Below are 25,783 nucleotides of genomic sequence, written 5' to 3'. Positions count from 1 at the left end.
CAGGGCTCTGGAGAAACACACAGATTTTTTTGTTTGATGGTGCCTGATAGTACTATTGGGTAAACATGATTAAATAGACCTTTTTTTTTTTCCATGAAGCTTATCTAGTCTCACATTATTAATCTTAAAAGAGGACAAAAGAAAAAACAGGAAGAGAGATACAACAAATTCAGACCTCAAATATGGTCATTTGGGCCACTGCAGATCTTCAACAGAAGCAATTTAGTCCAAGACATGAGAATATTGAAAAAGAAACATTATGAAGAGAGACTACTGAAGGCTGTTTCCTATCTGTTAGAGATCAAAGAGGATCAGAGCAAATATGAAATTGTCTTGTAGCTGAGATAATAATGTACCTAATGATCTTAAAATGAAATATTTTAAAAGCTGTATTTCTACCTTTCATTTTAAAAGGTGTGCATTTTAATCCCATGAGTAATCCAACAATAATTGCAAAACTGTAACATATAATTATATTTAAAAACAAGATCTATTCCATCTTTGAATCAAAATTATTCCTTTCATCACAGTAAACCCCTGTTGTTTTTAAAACCTAGTGTCTACATTTATTTAATTTCATTCATAAGCCCCTGGTTATCACTGTAATTTTACTCATATGTAGGTTATCTAATGTGCACTGCTATAGCTGTTTGAAGTGTATTTCCAAAAGCAGAACACAGCTAAGACCCAGAGACACATCACCACCTCTTGCAGAAATGTCACTCATGCTATGAATAAAGCATAAGCTTAGAAAAACATCATCACCCAGCAAACAAATAGCATTTGCTGAAGCAAACACATGTGCCTGGAGCTGTGCTCCCGAGCTAATTGGAGGCAGATTCTTGTGCCGTGCCACAGGACGCCGCGGCTGAGAAACCCCTGAGCTGGTCATGGAGAGTTCAGCACGCTGTGCAGGGCAATTGCCAAACTCTGGGGCAGCAGGCAGGGCCAGAAATCCCAGAAAGCAGGCTAGGAAACAATGCTGTCAACTGTCATGAGCACCCCCGACAGGGAGAGGAAGGCAGCAAGGACAGGGGCTGGGTGATGCTGCTCTGGAAGCTGCTGTGAGCCACTGCAAGGCTGAGCCCCGGGCTCAGAACAGGGACATGAAGGGCAGGTGACACCAAGGAAGGATGATGGCCCCTGAGCAAACAAGGCCAGCACCTGTTCCTGCAAGAGATACTCCAAACCATCCCTGTGTCGGTGTTCAGCTGGGCTGGTACAAGACTAAGATGAGGATACCACAGAGATTGGGATGGGTCTTCCTCAAAACGGGTGGAACACTTAGATTACACTGAAATTATTCAGTATCTAAACAGCCAAAGTTGAATGGGAATAGGCATACCTGCAGCTGGCAGACTGCCTTATGCAAGGACATTATCAAACTCAGTCACAGGAGAGCCAAAACCTCTGTGCTCATGTTAAGCACCTAATTCTAAAGTGATGTTGACTTTAAAAAGTGAGGTAGCTAGTTATGACTCCCTGGTGTACCCAAAGACAGAGGAAAAAAAAAAACCAACCCAAAAAGCAAAAGAACAACCAAAAAAAGTCAACTGAACTCTTGAAGGCCTGTTCTAGGAGCAAATAATGAACTGAATGGGTGCATTCACTGGGATCTGGCCCAGCCTCATTTCCAAGTTGGAGGACAGAAAATTTCGAAACTCTGCAACAACCCTTCTCTTCTTTCTTGTGTGTCAGACTAACCCTGACCCAGAGTGTATCTTCTAGCTCAGCCTTGTCCAACATATGGTTCCAGGCAGGATGTTGCCTATAAAATGCTTTTGCACTAATTCCACAAATTAGAGCGTTCAAAATAAAAGCAGAACTTTCTGAGGGGCACCAAAAGGCAGCGCTGCCCTTCTGACAGAGACGTGCTGTCAGCCACAGCCAAGGCTGGGAACTCATGTGTGACTGAAGTAATGAGCTAACGTGTCTCCAAAAACAAGAAGTGACCCCATCAGCCAAGCTGTGGATCTTGATTTACCCACCTGACAGCCCTGTTCTGCCCTGCTGGGCTGGACTTTGCAGAACATCCCTGCAAGACGCACCTGCAAAAGGAGGGGAAAGGAGGAACACTTTGGGCTTGGGAGATAGGTTTATTAGAGCTGGAAATAGCTGAGGTGATTACCCTGTGTGAACTGACTGAAGAACAATACCCAAACAAAAGACAGTCTGACACAACTGTCAAAACAAAGACAGTTCTGAAAGACATCTGACAAGGCAACATCTATTTTAAAAATCCTCAGGATATTAACTGCGTATTTATGTTTTGTATTAAGAAGACTAAACATCATGAAAACAGCTGAATTTAGCACAAACAATAGGCCAATAAATACAACACTAGTGCTTTAAAATAATTAAAGAACCATTTGTTCTTGCATTTATGTTGCTTCCAAATACTGGCCGAATTCCTTCAAATAAACAAGCTGCCAGGTTTTTTGTTTTGTTTTGAGTTTTTTTAATTTTTAAAGACTACATGTAGGCAGCAGTTTAGGCAAATCTGGACATTTGTTCCATTCATCTGAAGTGAAAAAAAGCAACACATCTATCACATTGCATTTTCGCTCTTCAGAAGCCAAAACTAGGGCCCTCCAGGGAACGAGAAGTTTAATTATAAACTATCACTGTACAAGAAGATAGATCCTCGGACATATCTCTGGGAACACATTCAATACTCTAAGCCAACAGAATCTGATATGCATTTTTTTCTTTTTTTTTTCAATGTTAGACCATGGCTCTTTTTTTTGGTGTAAAAGGAAAAAGTCAGCAAAATAGTGATCAATTAGAGACCTGCAGTTTGTTGCAAAATAATGTCCATAATAGTTAGTAATTCTTCAGAATCACAAAAATAGAAAAACAAAAGCACTGTCACTAACTAGCAATCTATTTGTTGTTTAAATAGTGCCTAAATTTGTGCTGTGTAATACTGAGAAAATACAGAGTCACAATGCAAAACCACACTGTAGTTTCCAGTTTCTACAGAGCTTTTTATAATTTTTGTATCAATTCTGAAAGCAGAAGTGTCTGAACAAAAAACAGAATTTCCCCCACATTACCTTTACCCTTTTCACACTCCTCATCAAGCAAAAGTAGGGAATTTATTCCATAATCTCCTGTTAGAAATATTTCTTAATTGCACATGATGATAGTTGTTTCATTTCTTTGCACAGAAAATTACCCTAACAGGAATTTTGTAAATAAATTACATTTAATTTTTTTTTAAAAATTGAAAGTACTAGCAACAGTTGTACAACTCAAGAATACTATTTAGCCTCATTAAAGACTATTTAGTAAGGCTGCATTTTATATTTCCGTTGTGCAACAGAGAAGAAAATGAGTTATGTCAATAACACTGTCACCAAGGTCAAACCCCATAGGAATCCCTATGAATTCCTTCTAAAATCCCGTGTAGATTTGTAAACTATGATCTTACCCACCACATCGGTGAAGTGTGGAGCTTATTTTAAACAACTGCACACTGACAGACTCACTCTGTTTTCACAAAGATGAACTGGATCTCTACAGAGGCACAGAGCTGTGGCTTCACACAAGAGGTGTTCATCAGGTAAATTGATTCTCATGAGCAAATGAGTTGCAGAAGTAAACATGAAAGCTTTGTACTGAATCGACTTTAGACAAATTCTGAAGACCCACACATGACATTAAAAATTAAGACTAATTTATCTTCTCCTCGAGAGATGTCTACTTAGATGACATATATATAAACCGGTATGAATGCTATTACCCCGGTAATAATCTTGCCCATGTCCAGTATCCTCAAAGGTTTTCAAGACTCTTGAGGTCATGCAATTTCTAAACACGACAAAATGAAAACACAATTATTTTGCCTCAATAACAATGTTCAATACTTTAGAAAAGCTTACAGCTGCAAACAGCAATTATCTAATTACTCATTCTCATTTTCATTCTTCTTTTCCCAGGAATTAACTTGTGAATATCTTCACATTTTTAATGAAAGCAGAAGTGATTTACAATAAATGTTCATAACAAAGTCTCCACTATGGAGCAGTATCAGAGTAAGGCAGAGAGGAATCAATAAGGTGCTTGTTGGTGTGTGTCCACTGATTTCACTGAAGTTGCACTAAATTGGGTAGAAAAGGATCATGAACATCATGACCCTTTAATACTGGTGACATTTGTGGTCACTAGTACACAAATACTCCATTTCTTGTCTTAGTTCCAGCTGTAAATTCTTTTGACAGAACAATTAGCACATTCATTCACGTAATTTGAATCAAAGCAGAGTTTGTGTTTAGTTACGTTAGTGTAAAAATATTTGATAATATCACGAAGGCTCAAACTCACCTCCATTCAATTCAGATACCTGAAAAATAGAAGGTGGCAGCTTGAAGCTACACACATAACCAACAGAGAGGAAAAGTAACCACTGGAAAGTGAAACTACCAACCTGAGCTATGCAGCACCTTCTCTTTGATCTATTTAAGGTTCAGATTCCATACAGCAGGAAAAATGTAGATCCATGCTGACACTTGTTTATATATTTCACTAGCCAGACCACATAAATGCTTTCAAAGTCAACAAAAACATTACTAGAAAAATTTCTTTTGTTTCTCCAGTTGCAAACTACATGTAGTTACTTCACTACTACATAATGCCCTTTGATGAACAACCACAAACAGTCCTGACATATCTGAGCATGGTCCTCTGCTGTAGGAGTAAAGCATCCCTCCTTCTTATCCTCCTTCTAATACGTCACAAAAGTATGTCAGTAATGTTAGGTGCTCATGCGCTCATGCCCTTCCTGTAGTGGTATTCTCACTTGAGAGGAAATGAACAAAAATGTCAGCGTGCACAACACAGATCTCATCACAAATGAACTGAGAAGATTACATGGCCAAGAACTGAAAAGCTGCAAAAATTACAGCTGGAATGAATGTGATGGAAAACAAAGTGATCCTGCCTCTTAAAATAAAACAATTTCTCTGTGAAGCAGAGAAAAAATAAAGGCAATGTTTATCTCAGCTCATCTAAAAATAACAGGACAATGTTTCTTGTTCCTTGGTGTCTTTCTCCATCAGTGTCCACCCTTGCAGGAATGACTCAGGAGTCCTGAGGAACACATGTTTTCTGACTTGCATGACTGCATGATCTGAAAGTGCATCCTGGTGCATGTATATTAGAGAGTGTGAAGGGATGGAAGTGCAGACAGTGATCTTCTGGGATGCTGACAATAAAAGCACTTGTAAATTATATCTCATTGTTCCAATGGAGGGGAGAATGGCTGCGAACCACTGAAACATGACAGATCTACATGTTTAGTGATTTATTATTACTATCAAAAATAGTAACAGTTTTATTCAATTATCTATGTAGTTATACCCTCTGTGCTCAAGTAGTTGAAAGAGGCTTGGTTAGTCCTGTATACTGTTGAGGATTCCACCCCTGCCTGCTCTTGTCTTCCAAAGCATCCAAGTGCTCTAAGCAGTGGTTGTCAAAGAATCAGACTAGACTACAGAACTGCCATCTTAGCTACCAGAAGTCTTCTGAAAAAGTGGCAGAATGTTGCTGTCCTGGATATACAGGAAATGGGATGGGGAACATGTCCCACTCCTCAATTAAAAACTGAAGGTGAAAAAAAAAGAAAATTCTCCCTTTTTCTTTCTCCCAACCTTTTTCATTTACAAAATTTGTAATTCTGTACTTTTTATATACATACATTTGCAAATGTAACTGAAATAAACTGATTCAAGGAACTGAAAACATATCACTACTGGTTTTTTTAAAGCTTGTATTAGTCAAACCATCTGACTAGCTTGTGATACTACTTCTGTCACTGAGGTTTGGGTAAAGAGCAGAGCAGCTTTCTCCTGGAAGGTCCCAGGACATTTCACTTAATCTTCTGCCTCCCACCCTGGGTCTTACTCACATATTTCAGCTTGTCTCCCTGTGTGGCCATACTGGGAGCATTCTCAAGCTAAACCCACAGGAAAGAAACAGAGAAGAACAGGAACCATGCAAGAGCCTGCCTGGACAGATTGAATAATTCCCCCAATTTGTTAAGATGACTGAACTTCCCCAGTGTTATTGTTTTATCATTCCTTTGAAATCATAACTTAATACTTTTATTCTCTGTGAACTAGTACACTAAAGACAGTTAATGGTGAAGTATTAGAAAAACATTATTGTAAACATATAATAATAATGTAAATGTACTGACATATGCTTATGATTATTCTTATAAATACCTTTTGGGAAAGCCATATCGAATTTATAAAATTTGGCTTTAACCATGGCCCAAAATTCAGGGTTCTGTTAAACACATTCGGCCTGAATCTTTCTGAGTCTCCATGTGAAGAAAGGATAGGCTTTCAAAACAGACTGAGCCTGGCCATAGCACAACAGGATCAGAGACATACTTCTCCTGCAAGGAAAAGCACTTCAAACACCAGGGTGCCAGTCTGTCAGCACTTATCACTCAGTGGGTTATTCTATCTATCCAGCAGATTCCCCTTCCAAACTTATACTTCATCACACTCCTGACCTTGCTGCATGTGGCCCCTTCAGCAGAGTTCAAGTCTGCTCCCTGAAAGACAGGGAAAGTTTATTCACCACTTCTCATTATCATCTCAGAGACTTTTCATTGTAAGCCAAAATTATTTACTCTTCTGCTTTGGGGGTGTTCGTGGAGATGGCAGAGATGAAGAAAAGTCTAACCAAGAAAATGTTATCCTGCAAAGAAAATGAGCAAAAACCTTCCCTTTCAGAAGTAAATGATTGCTTCTGCTTGTTTGGTGAGCAACTTTCCATCCAAAAATGGGATGGAAACTGAGGTAGCCAGACCATTTCGTGCTCCAGCTAATACAGTGTTTCAGATCAAGAAAAACAGGCAAGGCTGCATCACTCTGGCCTGCCTCGTATGGACTCTTTTATTTTTTTTTTTCCTTTGAAACATTCCATTTGCTGTTCAAGCCAAGACAAGAAAAGAAACATTTTTAACCTTAAGGGTCTGACATAAGCCTACAAAATTAAATAGCAAGGACTAAAGTGAGGCAGGTTTTACAGTTCTTAAGAGGCAATCCTTTGTTCCTTCCTTAACAGTACATTATAGCCAGGGAAAACTTTCCAAGCTGAAAGCAAAAAGGCAAGAGCAGATTCAACTGCCTTTATTTGAACTGAAATCTATGCAGGTCAGGACCACATGGTACTAAATACTCTACAAATAAAGAGCAAGTATCAATACCTTCCCCGATGAGCTTACACCTAGGAAGATAAAACAAACAGAAGATGGGTGGAGGAAAAGTCTGTGTAATTACAGGAGTATGGTACAGTCACCCTAGAGCTGCTCAGACTTGAGCTTCCAGACCCCAAGTCTAAGTTTGGAGCAATAAATAAAATGGGCCAGACACTATTTGCAGACTCTGAGACAAAGCAGCCTGGCACAGCTTCTGTCTATACAGCTAAGCACTCATTCCCTTCAAAACCAAGTGGTCTCATCCATATTGTCTCCTGGGAGCCCTCACATCCCCCCCAGCTTACAGTCAGGCAGTTTGGAAATGTGCTAGCTGGCAAGAGCAAAAACCAGTCCAGTGAACACACTAACAAACAGCACAGGCCAGTGCAGGCCAGCACAGTCTCCTGACCTTGTTTAACTTGCAAATACAGATGTAACTCATCTGTCTCCCCTGTGATCGCCTTTAGAGTCCCTACACCCACAAGGGAAATGTGCCACTAAAGCCATCAGCCGGTGACACAGCTAGAAAAACATCCCATCAAGTTTTGGCACTTAGAAAATACTGCCTTTCATTGTGTAATTCCTGTGGAAAATACAAGACGTGGCAAAACCTTGCAAAATATTCCAGCAGTGTGAATACACATCAGAATGAGGCTAACACAGCCATCAGGTAGAAATAAAAAAAGTAAGAGGGTTCTAGGTTTTATTAGTATGTGGACAGATAAATTACAGGTGAACTCTTTGGAAATTTAACTGGTTTTTTGTGTGTGTTTTTTTTTTTTTTAAGGCAGTGCTAGGCTAAAATATCAGCTGTTTTTTTATGATCACTGAAGCCATTTTCAGAAAAGCTTTGACAAAACTGGGAAGAAACAGCAGAGAGCTGATATCTACTACAAGTGTCATCCTACAAGGTGCTGCTGGTTTTAGAGCAAAGTTCACTGACTTCCTCACAGTTGTTCTTAGTTCACCTTCCACGAGATACCAACCTCAAAAGAGAGGGGATAAAAGCCATGCAGACAGGAGTGTGACAGGGGGACACTACTGATCTCCAGTGCTTGTGACAGCCCTCATGCCACATGTCACCACCTCTTCCCTTTGCCAGAAGACCCATTCATGGAGTCTGTCTCAGCTGCAGCCAGCACTGGCTTATTTATTATAAACATCCAGCATTCAGTGCTGCTGTGCCTGCTGGAAATGGATCTGCAGGACTGAGGACAGAAGGCTTATGATGAAATGTGAGTGGAAATGGGAAATAACCTTTTAAAATGGCAGGGTTACAAGCAAAGAAAAGTATGTCATGAGTCTCTTGTTCTCTTCCACCATATATTCAGAAGAAGGGATTAATAACTGATCAGTTGAGAAACTAGCAAAATTATTGCCAGAATCTCTTGTCATATTCAGATGAGATGCCTAATTTTTTTTTTATTAATTCATGTCTAAGAAAAACTAAAACAAAAAAAAAATAATCAGTATGGATCTTGGAAGAATTTGAGCAAGTATTTTACGTCAAAGAACAGCCCTTCTGCCAACCAGCTGTTGGGGTTCTTTTAACAATTTTTTAGAGTGGAGCTTCTGCAGCTCCTTTTCTTTTTTTCTATTCCAGAAACCTTGGGAATGTTTCTCTTTTAATTTTGAGCCCACTCGTGAGTTGGGAATTCTTTTCCCAATGTGTGAGTGTGAATGATATGAATGGATACTGCACTTCTTACCTCTTCTCTTGCTGCTTGCTATTTGCCTAACTCTTCCTGAAAGCAATAGTAGAAACTTTTTCATGGCTTTATTTGGATCTGTGGAAACCAAAGACTCAGCCTCCTTACACGTATTTATAAAGACTTCTGCAGAACAGAAGGACTTTGTTCAGTAAGCAGAAACCGAAATCAGGAGCCACCAGTTTGTCTGATACAGAAAGAATTAGGAGTCCCACTTGCACCTCCAGGGATGCTTTAAATAGAAAAGGACTTGTACAAAACAATCTTTCAAATTTAAGTGGATCAATGGTTTGAAAATGCTCTCAATTTCTCTTGAAAAGCATCTGAGAATTGGTCCTACAGATCCAGTGCTTTGCTCCCACAAGAAATGTATCCTCAGTGACCATGGACAGGTCCATTGCCTCCTTCCAAATCCCCCTCTGCAGGCCCATCAAACTGATTGAAAGGAGCTATTAATTATCTCTAACTGTGCAAGAGCAAATCACTGCACCTTCATGACTCCAAGCTGAATGAAAACCTAATTTCTGAGGTGTACATTTGGTCTCTAACATACTTGTTAATTTCTTTCATCAGTTTCAACTCGTGCTCTTTTTACACAGCAAACAGTCTAGCTCTGAGTGCAGATTAACTTTAGAAGGTGATAATAATACCTACTTTTGCTGTGTATTGCACTTGATCACCTCAAAAGCTGCCTGCATCACTTAGTTAAGTTGTTTTGCTTAATGTAATCTCAGCTGGTGCAATATGAGCTGTGGTGGTGCTGTGTCACAAGAGAAGAAATTTCTGCAAATGCTTGGGCTACTGCAGTTATTGCTGCAGCTGAAATCTGGTTTGATTGCTTCAAACAAATTTTTGGTTGCTTTTTTGCTATTAAATCTTGGTTGCTTTTTGCTTCAACCAAATTTTTGGGGTCTTTTTGCTATTAAATCTTAAACCAAAATAAAAATGATAAAAACCTGAACATGACTAAAGATGCATTCTTCCACATACTTGTAGGTCATCTTTGGCCCACTTCCTGATTTTAGCAATTACAGCATTCCCCCAAGCTCCCTGCACACTGCCCATAGATACAAGGCTTTGCATGGTCTGTCACTTAATTCTGAAAACTACAGCAAGTTAGTGAAGGAATACTATGGCAGACAGTAGAGCAATTCAACACTAAATCACTGTTAGGTCTCTGTATGGTTTTCTTGAGAGATGTTACACTGCTGATCTATTTTTATGTATTATTTACACTGGGACAGTGCCTGGAGGCCCCAGCCAGGGCAGGACCCCATAATGCTGCAATAGAATCAAGTAAGATGCAAGGGCCTCTCCTCCTTGCAGCCTGTAGTCTAAATACATATTGAATGAGACCAGATGGAGAAAACAGTCAGAGGGAGGAAAAAGTGAGACAGTTCTTAGTAAGAGTGGCAGGCAGAGCACAACAGCTACTTGGCAATGTGCAGGCAATGTACATTCCTATCACTGTTGTCTGTTTTCTCTCTGTCCTTGGTATCATATTTTACAACCTGCAGTGACCTGTGGACCAACACTCATATACGGACTCATCCTCTGCATGTCTGAAGCTCTGGGCACTTGAAAACATCTTTCACAGTCTGCTGAATTAGGACACAAAGTGGGTGGTGTGAAATCGCAGGTTTGGAGTGACCCCTGGGAGGATTATGGCTTTGGGGTGTCAAGGGAGCCCAGAAGGCAGCTGATGTCAGTGCAATTCACATAATCTCTGGTTTTATTCCCTTACACACTGCCTGCAGCAGGAACAGCCAAGAATCCTTATGGTGTCCAGGAACACAAGTCTTAATTCAAGCCCAGGCTGTCTGGGGAGCCAGCAATGGGTGAACCTCCCACCTAACTCACTAGTTAGTCACAGAGTTCTCACTTTGGCTGAAGATGGGCTTTTAAGCTCATAGTCTTTTGACCAAATGCATTTCTTAAATTAGGGAGTACTTATTTCATGTCATGATCAGAGTCAAGACTTCTTTACACACAGATAAAATCCCCACTGTGTTTAGGTCCTCTGAGCAAATCCTAAATGTCCCTCTGAGTTCTTAGGACTGTTCAGCTCTGATTTCCAAAGCAATAGTGTTGGGTCTGCAAGGTCAAGTAAAAACAACAAGCATAAATTCCTGCGAACACTTCCGAATTGAGCACATTTAGACATTCCCACGTGTAAGTCTAACCCAGTACCATACTGGAAATCCACAGGCTCTCTGACACCAGGTCCCAGTCCCTGAAGTGACTGATTGCTCACACATCCCTGCCTCCTCATCACTAGATGAGCCTAAGGACAAGGGCTGAATAGCAAAGGGACTCTCCTGTTCCCTGCAGAGCCAGGCAAGTGGGGAAGTGACCAGCAGGTGTGAGAGAAGTCAGATTCCAGCTCTGTGAAGGTGAGCTCTGGAGAGGCTGGAGGTGGGAGCTATTAAAACAAGAGGGACAAAGCCTGACAGCAGCCCTCTTCTTTCAAGAGAGCAAATCAAAAAGAGTAAACTACTCACGAAGTCACTGCAGGGTAACAAAGAATGTGATAGTACAAGGGGGAAGGACTCTGACACCAGTCACACCAACAACAGGACAGACTAATTAAGCTCCTCTTTCTTTGAAGTGAGAACTTGTGCCACTGCATGGGTCAGCAGAGACCTCAGATACATCATCTTGGTCTTCCTCATGAATCTGTATTGCCTGACTTTCCCTCGGATCTCCAGCATCCTACAGCTGCTTTACACATGGACCTCCAGCAGTGTCCATAGGAGCTCTCAAAAATTTTTAACTCTTCTCTGAGTAACTTTAATGTTTCCATTTTTATTTTTTCTTTAAATTCACAATGTCCACATCTGCATTTCTTCTGAGGATCAGTCCTTTTCAAGGAGACAGCAAGCACCTAGAGCTAACACAGTATCTCCAACCACTTAGGCTGTTGTATGAAAGCAAGAGCCATCAGAAGTACATTGCCAAAAGAGCTCAGCTCTCATTTAGTTATTAAGGTCTGGATATCCAAGTGTAGTGTTAGGTAACATGGGACATGTAGGCTTTACATAATACAACACTTTCAATAATACATAGCACAGTAGCATTTCTTGGGATGTTGCTAGTGTGTAAGGACTGCTTCAAGGAAACAGGAGAAATGAGAGCTCTTTTGTGTAGTTAGATATTAATAAAAGCATTTTCCTGAATGTTTTTTGAGGTGGTTTATTATATAAACCACCTCAAGTTCTTTGAGGTGGTTTATATAATTGTTTTAAAAGAGCATTTCATCACAGACCTTCAGTAAAGACATTTTTTCCCCTTTAAAATCAAGCTGAGTTGATTTTATTTGATCCTTATATTCTTAAGATAACACTCATCTTGCCTAATTCCAACCATCTAAAATTCAGGCATTGTCTTGGCTCCCTCCAGGGAGGGTAGAGACAGGCACTGCCAAGTTAATCCATTCCCTGGCTCAGATACTGCTTTGCCCCTGGGAGAACCTCATCCTGTACAGAAAACAGAGGAAGATTAGGTGACCATCTCACACTTCAGACAAGTAAAATAAATCCCATCTTAATTAGCTTTTCCAGTCACTGTACTTGCATTGCTACAATATCTGAACATCCATACTTTCCAAGCCTGTAATTCTCACACTTTTTCCATGACAAATGGTAATTTTTACTCATTTACACATACAGCTGAGGCAGGTAGAGGCCAAGTTCTAGCCCTGCAAAGGTATTTACCAAGTTAATTGTCTAAATTAGGTGTTTTTCAACCACTGACAAATACTCAGTGATGTAGACAAAGCAGAGGCAGTTGGGTGCCCTTAGGAATTTGCTAGGATGTAAGCAGAATTGACTTGCCTTAAGGACATATGTCATGGAATTAACCCCAGGTCTCCTGAGCTGCTGTCCTAACCTTTGGAATGTCCTTAACATCAAGCAAATCCTCTCCTGTTTTTTTCTGAAGTATTTACAGTCATGTCTTCTTCTTTGTCAAACTCCAACAAGCTATGCACACTCAAAGCCTTTCATTCTTCCTCATAAATCAAACCTGACTCCAAGCCTCCCTTCTCACACTTATTGGTCTTCTCTAAGCTATCCTTAGATCTTAACTTAGCAGTAAGAGCACAGTGAGGCCAAAATTCCAGGATTTTTTAGGTGTTACTGTGATACAACTAAACACAGGAACACCAGCACAGAGTTGGATGTTGGTCTAAAATCAGTGAAAACACTACATTCACTTCAGAGTTCTACTCTGGTATGCAGCTTCTGAGCACTCTGCATCACAGCAGAGAGCACTGACACCAAGTCTCTTGCACTTAGAAAAGTAATTGACCAAGACCTTAAAATGTAAATACTTGAGGCATGTCAACATGAGAGTCCAGACCCAGTGAGATGTGAATTAGCAGCACACTGGCTGCTCTGCAATCACATCACACAGAAATGTCTATTGCAACTCAATTTAGAAGCAACTCACTTAATTTGAACAACAGCCTTAGGGCAGACAGCCTGTGACAGGCCATGCAGAGTCAGTGTGAGGAAGATACCACTCTGTTATTCCAGTTGAACAGTAGCTGACTCCCACATGTAGACAACCTTTATCAGTCCAGAGCAGGCTTCAGCCCTGGGTGATAGTGCTTCTTAGAATAATCTTGGGGAGAACTGCTGGATGCTGAGCATGTCCTCTGACTTGCCTAGAACTTGCACCTGGGCTGCAATATGGGCCAATTTATAAAACACTCTGTTCCTTTCATCTGGAAACATTTTTTTGGCAATTATTAAAGTGAAACAGAAAAGCCAGTTTCTGTAGAGGAGTCAGCCCCATATTATTCAAGCAAACTACATGATACAAACACTCTTTCTGGTACTAAACAAATGCAGTTCTCCCCTTCTAGGGTAGCTGTCTTGATCCCTGATTAATCAAAACAATCCTGTATCAACTCTGAATTATCCAAGTCTAACCACGTTCTGTTTTCAGAAACCATGAGCACAGAGTATGGGCAACTTGTGGGAAACACACAGGTAAAGTATCATGCATCTTTCAAGAATGATATTGAAATAACTATAAAAGGTTTCTCAGACTTCTGATTATTAGAGGGACATTTGATGATCTCCTGTATTAACCAGACTCCCAAAACTGTACACAGTTATCCTTATATTGAATCCAGTAGCATGTTTGCTCTTATTGTCCAAATAAGATTCAGTTTCTGGGGATATCAAGAAAACAAGATTCTGCAACATCCTTTGCAGGGGACTGCCTTGTCCATCTTCTGAAACAGAAAAAGTTAAATCTCCCACACCAATATGAGAAAGTTCTGCCCAACCAGTCAGCTTAAGAACAAGGAAATATGTTTGTTCTGTGTCAGGGTTTCCAACCTGTCTTGCAAACCACTAGAGAACAAATTACTTCAGAGTTTTACAGACACATCAGAGAATCCCACACAGCACCATATCTCTGTAGGGGAATGAAGGGTAAGTGCTTAGCCAGCAAACACTGCCAAAAACTCAAATGCCTATTTTCAAACTTTCTCCCTAACAGAAAAGCAGGAGGTGGAAATGACTGCTACACAAGAAAAGATACGCATGGGACTGAGGTCACATCTTCAACCTGAGATGTCCAAAAAGAGCTCTGAGCAATTGCTGCAGCCTCCACAGCATAGCTGGGTTTTCCTTCTGAGCAGTGGCACACACAGGCTAATCCTGGGAAGATTTCCAGATCCCAGTCATTGAGATTTAGTAAAACAAGTTGGACAAAAGCTACTGATCTTCTAGGAGAGAATACTGGAGACACCGACTGAGGAGCATGAATCCTGAGCACAAGGCCCACAGAGTCTTGGCTCTTCAGAACAAACTACTTGCTCACTGTCAATCACTGATTTATCCATTCTCCATCAGCACCTTTTCAACTTTCCTAACTGCTTGTGCTCACACCTCTTCTCCCATGTGGATCAAACCAGAATGAAGGGAGTCAGCACAATTTAAACAGGGTCATGCTTTCACAGCATCAAACCAGTATTTTGCTGAGAAAAGAATGAAAACAAATTGTGCACTGCCTACTGCAAGGCCTTGTGAGATTCCCCCAGGGCCACCACAACAGACCACTGTAATCTCTGCTGATGCTTGCACTGAAGATAACAATGCTGCTTGTTATCAAAGCCACTGTGTCCCAGTTATTCTGGCCTTACACACTATTTATCTTATAAAGATGAGTGCAGCACTTTATAGACTGTCTAATAGTTTATCTTGGCAATGTCAAATGCCACTTTCCATTGTGTCATGCTGAATTCCTGGATGGAAAATAAAACACAACAAATCCACACACATTCCAAAATGCTTTTCTCACATCACTTCAGTGGCATTTACCTTGTTTGTAGGGAAAGGAAGGAAGGAAAGCACAGAAAGGATGGAAAGTACTTTTTTTCTTTAACACCATTTACTAGAACAGATTTTATTACCCATAAATAATGGTGGTAAGCTAGGATAAAAATAGAAGTAAAGCCTGTCTTCACTAAGAAAATGGCTATCTATATTTCATCACTGACCAACTGCAGAACAGCTGTGCCTGTGATATCAATGCTATCACAAAGGAATTTCTACCATTGTCGTGAAAACCTGGCACAAGACCCGAAATCTGTCTGAATTCTCTCCCTTTAACAGTTTAACACCCCACATGTCAGATTGCTAGAGCAGAGTACCCCTGGGGAGTGAGAGATTTTCATCATGTCAGGGCCATTTCTGGGAATTGACAGGATACAGGAAAATGATGCCTGAAGCTTTTACAAAAGCACAAGAGAGAGTTTAACTGTACGAAGGAGATTAAATTTCAGAGGGGAGTTTGGAAGAAGGAGCAGATTGTCCTGTGACTTGAAACCACCTGGAGAACTGCTGCCACTAAAAGGTAAGGATGATCAATTCCTCCTAGGAAAGGCCAAGCCCTTCTGCCACAGGACATGCTGGCAGTACCACAGATACAGCACAGTAGGAAAAAAATATATAAACCACACAGAATCTCACCTTGGCTTTTAAATGGAAGACAACAATTACATTTTGCTTTTTTCTTTTTTGTCTTGCTTTGAAAGCAGATGTTTGGATTGAGTCAAGCTCCCTGCACTGTTTGCTGCACACACCTTCTGCTTTTCTGTCAAGCTGTGAAAAACCAGAGAAACTGGCACTGGAGCTTTCAGTAGTGTATTGTGCCTCAGTACTCATTCTTCATCCTTACACATCAATGTACAACAGCAACACATAGAGAAAAAACCCAATCCTTCCATCATTCCATCACTTACGGAGCCAAAGCACAGTAACTCATCTTTCACCAAGTAGGAAGGATTTGATTTTAAGTACCATTGAGGAGATAACTGCCTGTGTTACGAGTTTCATAATGGTGCTCATGCTGCCATTTAGGAAAGTAATGAGCTGTAGCAAAGTCACAGGAAGCAAAGGACACAGGAGCTTCAGTCTCCTGAGGACAGCACAGCAATTTATCTGCACTTAGACATGTAAAACTCTTTAGGGAAACAATAATTAAAAAAACCCCACCAACCTAAAACCCAAATCACAGACATGTGAATTTGTAGACAGATACCTTAAGAAAATCAGCCCATTTCCTCCTTCACATAAATTTTATTATCAATCTTCAGCCTAAGCAGTTTTATAATTATTTTATCTAAGGACGGAAAATCTTTCCATGTGAAAACTTCCTTAACTTCACTAGAAGTTGCACAGGTTGTTGGGATGTTATACTGGGGAAGGTATTTCTTTGCCATAAATCCAATTTTTACTTTTTTTTAGTTGAGGCAGCTTTATGAGATGAAATAAATCTGCTTTTTGTAGATGTCACTACAGGACTCTAAACACCAAATTGTAACTCCAAAACAAACCTGTGCACTGCAAACAGTATTACCCAGGACATTCATCTTAAAAGGACAGACACCACAGAGAAACACAGCTAAATGCACCTTTTTTTTTCTAGAAAGAGCACCTAAAAGACCCTCGGGTCTGAACAATGTCATTAACTTTGTCAGGTACACCGATTCTCTTACTTTTTTTTCCTCAGTTGGGGGGGGGGTGTGACATTCCAAAAGTTACATCAAGTCGACTTTTCCTTAAAGCCTTCAAAGCTTTGAGTTCAATTTGCAAAATAATAAATTGAGTCTTAAAATAAACACCTTGGATTTCATGAGGCCTGAGAAGACCTCACTTCTGACAAGACTACAGATTGCACAAAACATCAGATCAACTGACCACAATGACTCAGAATGTAGTCATGTAAAGCATCCTTGCCTATTAAAACAGTTTTAGGAAAAAATCAGATTATTAACAGAGATTTATGATATTAACTGACTTTCAGTCAGCCAAGTTCAGCCTTAAAGATCAGGATAAATCTGTCTTTTGCTGTTTTCAGTTTTTACATGCATCCACCCCTGCCCACAGCACCTGGGCCACAGGGTGCACACACACCAGAGCTGTGACTGCTCAGTGCCTGTGGTGCTCAGAAACAGGCAGAGGTGCTCAGAAACAGAGCTGGGGAGGGCTCTAAGTGTGCTCAGTCCTCCCCCAGACTGAAAGGAGAAGATCCACCTCTCCCAACACCTTCCATCCAGCAGCTCCAGGGCTGGCGCACTCCTTTCGGAACAGGTAGGATTGGTCTCCTTATGATTCATCTCCATGATGTAGCTCAGTACCACGTAGGAAATGTCAACACTAATAGCAAAATGTTAATTGGGGTGGATCCAGTAAGAGAAGTCTCATCCCTGGAAGATGGTGCAGCAGCTGTGCAAAGCCAGTCTCCTTCTGCTGGGCCTGACAAGGGAGCACTCCCAAAAATGTGGAACTGAGGTGTCTGAGAAAGCCACGCTCCTCAACACCAGCAACACCACTGCTCTGACCCACACCTGGGAAACTCCACTTCCAGGCCACCTCAGCACCTGAGCCACTGAAATATTCTTCAGCAATTTAGTTTTTATTTTAAATACTGGCAGAAGTAAAAGACTGACCCCACTCGTATCAGGCTGCTGTGAGAGCTCATTGCTGTGGATTCCAAAGGAGTCCCATGGCAGGGGGCTTGGAAATTGATGATCTTCAAGGTCCCCTCCAACCCAAACTATTTTATGAGTCTATGATGTCTTACAGGCCCCTCCAGATACTACTGAAACATAGCTAATAAATTAATAAAAGCTCCTGTGAATGAGAAAAGGTCCACTGCTTGTAACGAATGACTATATAAACACAAGTGGCAAATTTGTTCCTGCGTCTTCTCTGATTTCTATTGAACAAAAATAGACCTTCAGAGAGATATAAAAAACAATTGCTCTTTTATTTTATTATTACTAGGACATAGTATAGTAGCAGCTTTGAAGATTTATTTATGTCCTTAATAAAGGTTTTCAAGCACCTGCTTAAAAAAAAAGGAAATAAAGCATGGAATTAAGTAAAGGATTTATTTAAAGGCGATTTATATGCAGGTGGAACCTTTCTTTCACAAGGTAAGAGAATAGATATCAGAATGCTACATTACAGTTAGAGCTGTTCTTACTGTAAATCTTGGAGAAAAGGAACTGCACTTGCAACAGCCTATTACTACTTGTCATTGCCTTTTATTTTATTTCCCTCCCTCAAAGTGGAGCTCTCTGGATACCCAAGGATGTTATGAGCATTTTTCCTTTATTACCTTGTTCTACAACCTTTTAGTATAAGCCTTCATAAAACCTCACATATATGCATTATAAAATTACAGGGAATAAGTTCCATATGAAAAATTCATCATATTTCCTCTTTCTATTTTTTAGCAGAGATGCTGACATTAAGCATGAGAGCAACAGACATTGTTTTAATTCTTCATTGTGGAAGGGGAAAAATCTACTTTTTGCTTTTGGTTAAGAAAGAATTCTTTACATACTCCCTCTTTGCAGTCTGCCCCTTGCAAAACCAAAAAAGGATTTTAGACAGACAAAAAGTAACCACAATTATATGGAGTGTGTCATTGATAAATTCCAGGGGAATACAACAGGCTAGGTAGGCACATACCATTAGATTTAGCTGTTCAAAATCTTAAAATTCTAGCCAAGATTAAACTGGACTATATGACCACACCAGCCCTCAAGACTGCACTAAACTATTAAAAGGCTCAATCTCACTCTAGGCTTAGACTAAGAAAGTAACTCTTTCAAGAAAACATTTTACACAGCAGCCTATCTTTAAACATGTGCTTAAGTCTCTTGAAGTCACTGCGTACAGACAGACTGAGAACAGGCCCAAGTCTTTCATTTTATGACAGCCTTAGATTTGTATAATTTTAGCTAATCCTAGGCTTTCTGTTCCCAGTGCATTTAGGCATGAGTTACGTTAACACAAGATGAGATCAGACTTGGTGCTGCAGTGTCTTCAGGAATTTTGGAAGAGGATGTTCCAGGAAAATTGGTAAATTCTCTTCTGCCCACCCCCTTGGAGAAAAAAAAAAAAGAAATCAACAACCCAGCACGTCATTGGAGTATGTTTAGATGCTATAGAGGTTGCATCTACTTGACTCTCTTCTGCTGCGTGACATCTGCTTCCTGCAAGTCTCCTGATTCTCTGACCAACTAAACTGGAAACAGTTTAATTATGGTTATTTATTTTGCTTTTAAACTGACCACATTATAAGAAAAAGCTCACACAACTCTCCTGTTTATAGTAGCACAGCAAGAAAAATATGCAAAGATGTACGAAAAAGGATAAACGTTACTGAAAGCTGAGTAATACACACAGTGTGAAATTCAGGCAGTGCAGAACTGCAGGTCTCCATGCATATATAAGCTCTAAAGCATGAATTTGTCTTTAGCCACACATGTTCTGAGCCATTAAGGATATGTCCTAAAAAATTAAGTTTGAAAGCAAATGTCTCTAATGTCCTGTACTGAGTCTGACCAGGGAAACTGTTAGGGAAACTCTCAGGTACCAACACAGCTCTGAACATTAATCACATTTTCCAGTTACACTGTGGGGAAGTGCAATGACTTAGTTAAGGCCAGCATAATGTCCCAGGCTTAAACTACCACACCCATCACACTGATAGTCAATTGAGTCAATGATTCAACCCAGATGGGAATCCAGGTTCTTCTTGGCTTACTGTTATCTCTTCTGCCCATTAGGTTATGTGACTTCCACAAGTTATTTTGCAGTTCCCGTCAAAAGAAAATAAATCCACATGATGCTAAACGCTGCCTCCCAGCTGTAATGCAAAGTGGAATTTTGGACCACAGCGCTGTTTCCTGACTCATCCTGGATCCCCTCCATGTGACGTTGGATCCATCTAAGCTGGGGAGAGCAGAATAGCAGGGCTATGCTTTTTTTTTCTTTTTGATTTTTTCTTTTTTTCTATCACCCACTGTCAGATAACACGTGCATGTTCTCGCAGCATGTCTCCAGAACGTGGAAAAAGACCAACAATACCAGAGAGGGGCCCTTCTGAATACATAAGGATAGAAAGAATAAGATAAAAGGGCTAAAGATTTATACAGGGATTATTTAAATAATGACTCACTGCCATTGCTAAGTTTATAAAATATATAAAACCCAGACAGAAATGTTGGGGCAAGGGGAAACTGTTGAGAAGTGCAACAGAGGTGTAGGACTCTAAAAAAGTTAAAAATAGCACACCCATGGAGCAGAATTTCCTTCACACCTAAATACAGCCACTACACATCTCATGCACATGGCTTTACTGTGAGTCCTCTGTTGCTTGTTTGCAGCTGGACAGAATCCAGAAAGCAAGGAAAACAAACACACATCACGTTCCCTGCGTCCATCTGATTTAATGACATCTAGCACACACCTTTGGCTCTTTCCAGGGGTTAAACAGACAAAGGGCCAAGCACAGCTCCGGCAATCCCGCAGGCTGCCTTGCCAAGAGAGCGCGGTGGGAAAGCCTGCTTAACCAGCCCCAAAGGATTCCCTCATGGAGGAAACCTCAAAGAGTACAGAGGTGGCTCAGTGGCCAATTCCAGCACCAGGGGTTTTAGCCAAAGAAATCCTGGCATGTGCTGGGAATTCAGTTGATTCCCAGCTGATGAATCAGCCTCTCGGGATCCACAGGTGACCGGCATGTCAGTGGCACACAGTGAAGGGACATCTGAGATTACAGCTGTTGGATTTTTAACAGCAAAAAGAATGAGAGAAAAAGCAGAACGGGGATTAAAAAAAGAATTCAGAAAGACATCATTATTTTGGCCACCCTGAGCTAACAGCAGGCTCACAGGGTGACTCCAATGTTTATGGCTTTCTGCCAGTTAAACTGTAAAGATCCTGACTGTGTGGGACATTCACTCCTCTGCTTGTTTTGTGACATGGAAAAGAGGCTGAGCATATACATCCCTTCTGCTAGGATCAAAATAAGGACAGGTGCTGTTGAGAGCGTTTCATCCTTTGCCTTTGCTTTTCAATACATTGCTGTTTACATGGTTAGCTGCTTGATTATCATTACTTAATCTCTGAGTAATAAAGATGCAGTATCCTCAAACACTTTAAAGGGCACTTTCCCAATGAACAGCATCTACTTCCTTTAACACTCTAGCTTAATTAAAACTTTTTCACCCCCAGGGCCTTGTTTCATTTAATTCAGTTGCAAAATCCCAGTAGAATGTCCAGGCTGCAGCACAATTTGCGAAATGAACACAGTGGTATCTGCAGTGAAAACACCACCTCTCAGAAAACAAAACAAAAAAAAAGCCATTGGGAAACAGAGTAAGATCAGAGCAGTTAACAACAGTGTTTTGAAAGGCTGGTTGATGGCACAACCTGCAGCTGGGAAAGAAGCAGGCAGAGGCCAGTGCTTGGGAGTGGGGTCAAAAAGAGGTATCAGTCTTCTGGGGAACTGACCATAGCTACTCACCAAGACAAAGTAGGAATGCAACATGAAATTATATCTTTCTCATATCAGCCTTACTCAGTACTACTGAGTGGCGCTTCTCCCTTCTTGGGATTATTACCCTGAAAGCATCTATCAGCTTTTGTAACAGAAGTCATTCTTGTATTTTCAGACACAGCAGAGACTGGAGAAGTTGCTATTTCCATTTCTGGTTAAAGCACTCAACGGGCAGAGCCCACACACTGGCTGTAGGAGACTTGGAATCACAGCCCTTCTGCCTGGTCTAGAGCACTACTCCCAGTGTTTCAGCACTGCACCTAATGGGAGCCTGCTCTGCTGCCCACACCCTGAGAATCCCTGCTGGATCGATCCAGTCCTAAGGAGAGGGAAAGCAAATTTACTTCCAGGATCTCAGGCTAGTCTGGATGTCTAAGCCAAAATAAAGTTCAACTAAAAGTGAAGCCAAGCTGCTCAGCCAGATCAAGGCGAAAATGCTTCAATTTATGAGACATCTCAGAGCAGGACTTGTCTTGGAAATGTTAAGAAAAAGAGGTGTGGCACCTGCAGAATTTGGATATCTCTGTTTGACAGTAGGTTTACAATTATGGATTAAAATACCACAATTTCTCTTTAGAAGATTATTTAGACACCCAACTTTCACAGAGCACTTTGGTCCTTACATTTTGCAGGAGATGATGTGCTTTTCTGGACCAAGCCCATAATAATGTAAATAAATTAATTAAAATGCAAAGATGAAAAATCACATCAATTATACTAATGAGGACTTGAAAAACGGTATAGAAGTGGTGTGCCATTAGCATTAAACACCTCCAAATGGTAAACAGCGAAATCAAGTCACTTTACTTTATCCCCCAGATTTGCAAGTAAAAGAGAGAAAGTGACATCCTACAATTCTTCAAGTGCTTTCCTGCGTATTCCTGGCCTCTGTCAGAGACACAGACACAGTGTGAACTGCTGCTTTCTCAGCTTCTGGTCCCATTTATCTCTGTTATTCTTGGACAAGTAGCCCCAATTCAAATTAAAGTGAAGCTCTTTTTGAGGAAGCATAGGTGGCTGCTCTGTGCTCCTGCAGCACAGTCACCGATTACCTAACGCGCTCAGGAATGTTTCCCTTCTACAAGCAATATTGCAATATTCGCTGCAAAACAAGGCGCTTTCCCACCCTGGGAGTTACTCCACAAAGTGAAGTGGAAGTGGTCCCTGTGAGCAGGCGAATGATCTCTCCTTTCAGCTGCAGCCCGGCCAGCCAGGTGCTCTGCGCTCCAGGGATGGACGCGCTCAGCAGGAGCGCTGATGCTGGAGGACGGTGTAGAAAGGAAGGAATTCTGCCACCGCTCCAGCCAGCAACAGTTCTGCTGAGGAGCATGGGCTGAACATGCGCTGCTGCCTTCCCAGAACGCGGAGCCACCTCTGCGGAGCCCGAGCAGGAGCAGGGGTGCCGGGCTGTGCGCACGAACTCCTCTCCCATCTCACCGCCTCTACGCCCCGCTCCACAAAACTAACTCCTTCTCTCCCTTCAGCCCCGAGCCCACCCCCGGCAGAGCTCAGCCCTTTCCTGAGCCAGCCCCATCTCCCCGCTGACAGCGGGGCAGGTGGCCCGGGGGCCGCCAGGTGCCGGCAGCGCTCCGCTCCCGCCGGGGCAGCCCCGGCGGCGCCCGGGGCAGAGGCGAGCGGAGCGCCCGGGACAGGCACAGGGGACCCACACCGCCCTCCAGCCCTTCCCCGCGGCGGCGGAAAGTGCCCCAGCGGCCGCGGGGCCGCGGGGCCGGCCGGTACCTGCCGGGGCCGGAGAGCGGCCGGAGCGCAGCGGGGCCGGGGCCGGGGCCGGGGTGTCGGAGGCGTTGCGGGCGCGGCGGCTCCTCCCCGGCGGCGGCGGCGGCGGCAGCGGAGGGTCTCGCTCCTTCTGCGCCGAGTGTCAGACTTTCCCTCGGCCGCCCTCCCTCCATCCCGCCACCCCTTTCCACTCCCTCGCACGCACATGCACACCCCTCCAGCAAATGGGCTGCCGCCTGAGAGTGCGCCTGTGTGTCCGGGTGTCTGTCAGCCGGCGCAGGCACACACCCCCTGCTCGCCGCAGGTCCCGCGCCCGGACGGCGGCTCCCGAGGAGTGTCGGGGTGCGCACCCCAACACCGACTGTGGCAGCGATGTGCCCACCCGGGGACCCCGAGCCCGTGTGCCTTCCCTGGGCCGCAGCCCGCTCCGGCAGTGCCGGATCACACACCTGCGAGCTCGCACAGGAGCATCCCGAGCTGTCCCTGGGATCGCCGTGCTGCTCCTCATCCACGTGGCTACGGCAGCCACAGGTCCGCTCACGGCGTTCCCATGACACATTCCCTCTGGGACGGAGCTGCAGGACACTGGCTGTAGAATGGTTGAGTAAACAAAGCCAGCTCGCCACACTCACGATAAGTGGCCCGGAGCTCAGGGCTGGTGCGCATTTAAGAGTTTGCTCGTGTGCAGAACTGTAGCTGCCAGGGACACATCTCCCTTCGCATTTATTTGTTTTGCCCCGGGAATGTGCTACATTGGTGGTTCTCCGGCTTTCGCATGCTGCAGACCACTTCCTAAGAGAGAATTTCTCTCCTGGACCAGCCCCCTCCCACACCAAACCATTCTCTCCAAGATATTTCCTTCTGTGGCTGCCCGAGGAAGAGCCTGCCTGCCCGCAGGCTGAGAGCCACTGCACACATGGCACAGGCAGTATCAGACCCTTCCAGGCGAGACACACTGGGCTTCTTTCAAGAGCTGTGCTTCCCTCAGTGAAGGGCTCAGATTGAAAGGCTTCAGCTGGCAGCTCAGTTGTGGAACAGACCCCGACTGTTGCTCCCGTGGAATAACAGCAGAACCAAGGAAGCCCAGAGAAATATATTGGAGTTTCCATCATGTAACTCACCTCAGCAGAACTTCATCCTCACCTACCGTTCACACAGAAGTCAGATGGGTGGTCTGGGTATACAGGACAAGAGCTGAATAAGAGGAGGTTTTTAGGTTCACCAAAAGTCAACTTTACACCTTTTTTACTTACGTTTTTTAAACAGTTTGTTGCTACAGTACCAAACTGACATTGTTTTTATAAATTCGACACATGCAAATACAGACTGTACTTATCTGCATGAATTTTATATTCCCAAATGACAAAGGGAGGAATTTGGAGATGAGTTGACTGTTGACTTCTGCTGCTTAAGGCCTTCAGAAAAAAAGAAAATGAAAGGAGATTTTATACTGAATTTCCACATTTGTATCATTATCGCTGGTAAAACTTTCCATTGCTTTAATCTCCACATGGCACTACTTAATACAAATATAATTGAGATGAGTATGAAGCAGTTTTGAGCCCAGTTTGTGTTTTGAATTTCTGGAGAATAATTCTTGCACTTTACCGTGTTCCACTCACTGAAGATCACAGGCATTCTGCTGATAGCCCCCTTCTGCAACTGTAGAAGCTCAACAAATAGAAAATTAGGAGCAGGTTGGTGGAAGAAAAATCCTAGTGATTTTTTTTGGGGGTTTTTTTCAAACATTTATTAGAACTATGAGATAGGGATTAATCCTGACAAAAAGAAAATATGCCCCAAAATTCTGTTTTTGTTTTTGTGGGTTTTTTTGGTTTTTTGTGGGTTGTTTGGTTTTTTTTGTTTTTTTTTTTTTTTGTTTGGTTTTTTTTTAATGTTCTGGAGATGTTTCAGACTCCTGTGAAAAAGAAATCATCATGAATGTTTCCTTTTCTCATTTGTTCAACAAGACTACAGACTCTGTGAAAAGTAGGGGGGAAAGAATAAATGTTTTGGAAATTGTTTTATTTTATCAGCTAGAAGCGGGGGGGGGGGGGTGTAATAAATAGGAGAAGATTTGTTTTTCAAGAGTTATAAAACCGAATTTGTGATATAGAAGCTCTTCATGAAGTGGAGGAAAGCAGGAAAAAATCCGCCCTCTTGTGGCTGCCGGCTGAAGGAAAGCCGATAAAATATCATTTCTCTGCAGGCAGCAGGGAACGAGCGCGCTTTTGTGTGCCTCGCTGGGAAG

The 25,783-nt window shown here is 42.2% G+C and overlaps 1 protein-coding gene across 3 annotated transcripts in view; it reads right to left on the bottom strand.

Moving 5' to 3' along the window:
• SEMA3D (semaphorin 3D) overlaps positions 1–24,205 on the bottom strand; it is a 135,754-nt gene extending 111,549 nt beyond the window's left edge. Inside the window, exon 1 of one of the 3 annotated variants that reach the window (XM_064421856.1) lies at positions 23,982–24,205. The gene's annotated coding sequence lies outside the window, so the exon portion shown is untranslated. The other 2 variants (XM_064421858.1, XM_064421855.1) reach the window with 2 other exon arrangements.
• Positions 24,206–25,783: the final 1,578 nt, after the last annotated feature.

This window comes from Passer domesticus, chromosome 5 (assembly GCF_036417665.1).
Source record: "Passer domesticus isolate bPasDom1 chromosome 5, bPasDom1.hap1, whole genome shotgun sequence".
NCBI lineage: Eukaryota > Metazoa > Chordata > Aves > Passeriformes > Passeridae > Passer > Passer domesticus.
This window is presented reverse-complemented; position numbering and strand designations above follow the sequence as displayed.